Consider the following 6,884-nt stretch of genomic DNA (forward strand, 5'->3'; position numbering starts at 1 on the left):
TTGAAGTTAAAGTGTTACAAAATATAGAAGGATGCATTCGTTTTGAAATAAACTAAAAAATTAAGTAAGACACCTAGATTAAATTGGAGTAAATATTATTAACATTGATTATTTGAGAAAAGGATAATTTATATTTGGTGGTAAAATTAAAATAGTCTTTTCTATATATTTCTGAGTAATTTTGATCGATTAAATTTATCAAAAATAAGTGTTTACCCTTAAAATAAACAACAACAACAACAACCCAGTAAAATCCCACTAATGGGGTCTGTGGAGGGTAGTGTATACGCAGACCTTACCCCTACCCCGAAGGAGTAGAGAGGCTGTTTCCGAAAGACCCTCGGCTAATTCACGCTCGCATGAGCAACGTTATCATTATGTCACTTAGAATGAATATTGGGTTCAAAGTCTCCTAGGCCCACGGGCCACTATTAGCCGAGAGCATGAAACCCCGAAGGCAGTAAGAGTCCATGAGACCATGCCCGACCACCTAAAGACCCTTAAGCTTATGGGTCGCTGAGGGAATTAAGCCTACAAGGCAGGGCCTAAATACGAAAGGCCACGACCAACTGAAGATACAAAGACATTGGAGCTTTGATAACGATGTATAAACGACTCGGAGATGGCTGAGTTTGTACACATAAAGAGTAAGGTCCTCACACATTTTAAATCCACAAGAGATTATGTTCGATCTGATCAAGTAAATCAGTCTCAAATTACGACCATGAAAAGAACCACCTTCAGCAAAAATTAATTGTGTTTGGATTAATCATTTGAATATTTTAATAAAGACTTCATTTTATTTGATATCGAATCACTAAAGTCAAAGAAACTCGGAGTCGCTACTTGACACAGGCCTTATTTGGACTTTGGAAGTTGAACAATTTAAGCAATATCAAATTTTAAGCTAAGGCATTGATGATATGTTAAGTCCGAGACACAAAGTTACATATCCTAAGTTCTAAACATAAACAAATGTTGAAAATTTAACCGCGATATATATATATATATATATATATATATATATATATATATATATATATATATATATATATATATATATATATATTTATCAAAAGGTATTTACAAAGGCACGGTAAAACGGCCCCAAAGTACAAAGAGTAAAAATACAAAAAAAAAAAAAAATACTTGGCCTCTTCGCTCCCGGCCGCTAAGTTGACCCCCCGGGCTTGGATCTCCTCGAGAGCCTCCCTCCAAGATAGCTACTTCACGTACTCAGCCTTCGTTATAATATGGGCTTCGGCTATCTCGACATCAGTCTTGTACTGGGCCAACATGTACTGGGCTTCTGAGACATCATTCAAAGCCACCTCCAACCTGAACTTCAGCGTCGTACACTCTTGGCCGAGAGCATCACGTTCAGCAATGGCCGAGGCAAGTTGCGCTCGTAGCTCCTTGTTCAGTCGAGACCATTTGTCGGCCTTTTCTCTCATCATTCGGAGCTATACTTTGATCGATGCCAAGTCCTCTTTGGTGGCATCCTGCTGCGATGCTAGGAGATCCATTTTGCCCCTTAACTCGTTAGCTGAAGCCTTGACCTCGTCCATTTTAGACCTAAGTCGGTCGATAAAGGTTATTTTCTCCTGGACCTGTGAGATTGCGGCGTTAGCATTTGCATTTAAACTCTCTTCCTCAGTTACCAAGGAACTGAGATAGTTGGCCACTCCGACTGGCCCGGACAGCATGCTTGTATCTGCCGACACCGTGAACATGACCGTCTTCTTTCGCTCAGGGTCCACGCTTGGGGCCGGAAACTACTTCTCAAGCTTCGAACTCGAACTCGGCTCACCTGTTCTCGGTTGCACGACCCTAGGGGAGAATTGAGCTTGAGGGAAACGTGGAATCGAGGTTAACGGGAAGGCGGTTAAAGAGGAATAACGAGGAGCCGAAATATATTCCATCAGCTGGATATCACGATACAAATCACGCCCGATATTAACTGTGGATCATATTTTCTTGGAAAAAAGGAACGGAAGGAATTTTACCTTATTTAGACTTGTATTAGGGTTAAAACGCCTCTACTATATAAAGAGAGAAACATTTTTTTGGGGGTCAGTATTGACACGCATATCAAAGCAATAGAGTTTACTTTTGTCTTTTAACAATTATTCAAGTTCTCTTGAGTTGTTCATCCATTCAGTTGCAACCGGGCTACATTTCAAAGGCTCGATTGGAGCCGGTCTTTAGCATTCAAACTTAACGTCAGGCTTAGTTACTTTGTCGTGTTTGGTTTGATCATTTCATCTCATTTTTAATTCAGTTACTTATTATTATTCGATTGTTCTTATTAAATTAAATCGCGTATCCTTTAAATCACGTACAAATTTAATTATTTTTTATTTTAAGAAGTTATTCCGGCTGGCCAAGTTGAGAGAGAGGAAGGATCGGGATTTCGACCAAGTGAGATGCATCAAGGACGAAGATGGTAGAGTATTGATGGAAGATGCCCAGATTAAGAGGAGATGGCACACTTACTTTCATAGACTTTTGAATGAAGAAGGGGATCGGGGTATTGTTCTAGGCGAATTGGAGCATTCCGAGAGTCACCGTGACTTTGGATACTGCAGGCGTATCGAGGTTGAGGAGGTCGTGGAGCTATGCGTAAGATGTGTAAGGGCAGAGCGACCGGTCCAGACGAGATTCCGGTGGAATTTTGGAAGTGTGTGGGGGGAGCAGGTTTGGAGTAGTTGACTAGGTTGTTTAATATTATTTTTAAGGGGAAGAGGATGCCAGATGAGTGGAGGTGGAGTACGGTAGTTCCATTGTATAAGAAAAAAGGTTATATCCAGAGTTGTAACAATTATAGGGGTATCAAATTAGTGAGTCATACCATGAAAGTGTGGGAGAGGGTGGTTGAAGCGAGGGTGAGGATGACAGTGTCTGTATCCGACAACCAGTTCGGGTTCATGCCGGGTCGTTCGACTACAGAAGCTATACACCTTATTAGAAGGTTGGTGGAACTATACAGAGAGAGGAAGAAGGATCTGCACATGGTATTTATTGACCTAGAGAAAACGTATGACAAGTTTCCTAGAAATATTCTCTGGAGATGCCTGGAGGCAAAAGGTGTGTCGGTTCCTTACATTATGGCGATTAAGGACATGTATGATGGGGCTAAGACTCGGGTTAGGACAGTAGGAGGCGACTCTGAGCATTTTCCAGTTGTAATAGGGTTACACCAAGGTTCTGCGCTCAGTCCGTTCTTATTCGCCCTGGTGATGGACGCATTAACACACCATATTCAAGGGGATGTGCCATGGTGCATGCTATTCGCCGATGACATAGTTCTGATTGATGAGTCGAGAGCCGGTGTTAACAAGAGGCTGGAGGTTTGGAGACAGGCTCTTGAGTCTAAGGGTTTCAAGCTGAGTAGGACGAAGACGGAATACCTGGAGTGTAAGTTCAGCGCTGAGCCAGGGGAAGTGGGCATGGATGTGAGCTTGATTCGCAGGTCATCCCGAGAAGAGGCAGCTTCAAGTACCTTGGTTCAGTTATCCAGGGGGGAGGGGAGATCGACGAGGATGTCACACACCGTATTGGGGTAGGATGGATGAAGTGGAGGTTAGCATCTGGAGTCTTGTGTGACAAAAGAGTGCCACCGATACTCAAAGATAAGTTTTATAAAGCGGTGGTTAGACCGGCCATGATGTATGGGGATGAGTGTTTGCCCGTTAAGAACTCACATATCCAGAATATGAAAGTAGAAGAAATAAGGATGTTGTGGTGGATGTGCGGGCACACTAGGATAGATAATATTAGGAATGATGATATTCGAGAGAAGGTGCATGTGGCTCCCATTGATGATAAGATGCGGGAAGCGAGGCTTAGATGGTTCGGACATATTCAGAGGAGAAGCCTAGATGCTCCGGTACGGAGGTGTGAGCAGTTGATTGTGGAGGGAACGGGAAGAGGTAGAGGGCGACCTAAGAAGTATTGAGGAGAGGTGATAAGGCAGGATATGGCGAGACTCCAGATTTCCGAGGACATGACACTAGATAGGAAGATGCGGAGGTCGAGTATTAGGGTTGTAGGTTAGGAGGTAGTTGAGTCGTGCCTTACTTCGTACCATTATGGGACTAGCCATGTAGGGTTTTTGTCTGAGATAGCTAGTGGCAATATTGTGGCTTACTATTTCACTTTTCAGTGCATGTCCTATTTACTAGCTATCGCTTTTTCTTTGCATCTTTCTTCTAGATTTCATGGTGTACCTATTGTTCTTATGATTGTTGTGGTGATACTAATATTTACTAATATTGTCTCCCTTTGCTTTGCATCCTTCTTCTGGATTTCATGGTGTTTCTATTTATCCTATGATTGTTGTTGTGATACTAATATTGTCTCTTTTTTGCCCTTTTGTCCTTTAGGTGAATTTCTCATTTTATTACTTTAAATGTAGTGTAAGTAATCGAAGATACAAAAGCTATCCACCATGGAGAGAATGAGCTATGTGGGCACGGTTCATTCGACCGTTTGGCCCTTATAATAAATCCTATTATTCAAGCCTTGGCTTTTGAAGTCGAATGAATTTCCTTCTAAATTTTCGATCTTAGATCTTTGGTTCTTGATTCAGGGTATGATAGTCCCCTAGTACTCGAGGCTGAATTTTGAGGCTTGAGTACTACTGATCCAATATGGGCAATTCGCAGTCCCCGACTAGTCTTCAAAACTAGAGTAGCACACTTACTATTGCCTCATTAAAAACCTTGTCGTAAAACCCACTTCGGAAAAAAATCGGTCAAAGGAAAAAAGAGTGCAACACGTGCTTTCAGTCCTAATCCTTGGACTTGACTTCGATTGAGTACCTGTATGGGTTAGTTCAAAGCGTAATAAACCTTAATTTTTCTTTATGTATTTATACCTTAGCAGTAGTACCACTTTAAATGTGCCACATTCTATTTGTTTGGCAATTGTACACTATTTCTGTACTCAAGCTAGTACGAGCCTTTCTCAGTTATAATTGTGACTCTGTACGGTCCCTTCCAGTTCGGGCCTACTTTTCCGTCATTCGAGTTCTTGGTATGCAATGTGAATTTCCTCAATACCAAGTCTCCGACTTGGAAGTATTGAAGGTTTTCCCTTAAATTGTAATATCTCCCCATTCGTTGCTTTTGGGCTGCTAATCGGACTAGGGTAATTTCTCGCCTTTCATCTGCTAAATTTAGACTCATGGTCATGGCCTCGTTGTTCGATGTCTCTGTAGCATATCAGAACCTTAAGCATGGTTCTCCCACTTCTATCGGAATCAAAGCCTTTGCATTATAGACATAAAGAACAGTGTTTCACAGGTACTTGACCTTAAATTTGTTCGATATGCCTGTAGGACCTCGGGCAGAATTTCTTTCCACTTTCGTTTTGAGTCGGTCAATCTTTTCTTCAAGTTTTCCAGTATAGTTTTGTTTGTTGACTATCCTTGACAGTTCACACTCGGGTGATAAGGAGTCGATAAAAGCTTTTTGATTTGGTAATATTCAAAGAACTTAGTGGTCTTCCTGCCGATGAATTGTCTCTCATTGTCACACGTAATTTCGGTTTGTATCCCAAACCGGCATATTATATGATCCCAGATGAAGTCGATAACCTCCTTTTTTCTAACTTTCTCAAATGCATCTGCTTCAACCCACTTGGAGAAGTAATCAGACCTGTGCAAGATGTATTGAGCTTTTCCGGGTGCCCATGGTAAAGGGCCTACGATGTCCATCTCCACTTCATGAATGGCTAAGGGGAAAGGACCGGGTGAAGCAACTCCCCCGGTTGGTAGGTCATTAGGGCATGCCTTTGATATTCGTTGCATTTTTTAACAAAGTTCTTCGCATCCTTTTCCATTTTGTTCTAGTAATATCCGACCCTGATCAATTTTTGAACAAACGATTCTACTCCCGAATAGTTTCCGCAAGTACCCTCGTGGACTTCACTCATCACGTAATCGGTCTCCCCGGGCCCCAAGCATCTAGATAACGGTCCGAAAACAACCTTCAGTATAGTTGCCCTTCAAGTAAGTTAAACCTGACAGCTTTAGTTCAAAGAGCCCTTGATTCTTTGGCATCCGATGGCAGTTTCCCCTTCTGAAGGTCATCTATCTATTTATTTCTCCAATCCTAAGTCAAACTTGTTAAGTTTACCTCAGTGTGACCTTCTTCTATCACTAAGCTCATTAATTGCACTACTGTTCCGGAATTGAATTCATCGGAGTCGACTAACGTTCCTAAATTAGCCAATGCATCAGTCTCGCTATTCTGATCTCGGAACACATATTGTAATGTCCATTCTTTGAACCGATGTAACACCACTTGTAATTTAGCCAAGTATCTCCGCATCCGGTCTTCCTTGACTTCGAACATTCCGTTAACTTAGCTAACAACAAGAGGGAATAGCACTTTGATTTGATTGCCTCAGCCCCCAGGCTTTTATCCAGTTCTAGACTTGCAATCATAGCCTCATATCCAGCTTCACTGTTAGTCAATTTCACAATTCTAATAGATTTCCTTATTATATTACTCGTGGGTGGTTTTAGTACGAATCCCAACCTGACCCTTTACGCATTGGAAGCACTGTCCGTGAATAGGGTCCACACCCTGGAGCTAGTCCCCAAGGTAAGTAATAATTCTTTATCGACCTGGGGGATCAAGGCCAGTGTGAAATCGGCCACGAAGTTTGCCAAAATCTCAGATTTTATAGTTGTTCGGGGTTTGTATTCAATATCTTACCCGCTAACCTCTATGGCCCCTTTTTCTAGCCGGCCTAAGAGCTCGGGTTTATGCATAACGTTCCTTAACGGATACAAGGTCACGAAACATGTAGGGTGACATTAAACGTATGGTTTTAGTTTCCTAGATGCGCTTAACAAGGCAAGGGCTAATTTCTCT

Source organism: Nicotiana tabacum, chromosome 14 (genome assembly GCF_000715075.1).
Source record: "Nicotiana tabacum cultivar K326 chromosome 14, ASM71507v2, whole genome shotgun sequence".
Lineage (NCBI taxonomy): Eukaryota > Viridiplantae > Streptophyta > Magnoliopsida > Solanales > Solanaceae > Nicotiana > Nicotiana tabacum.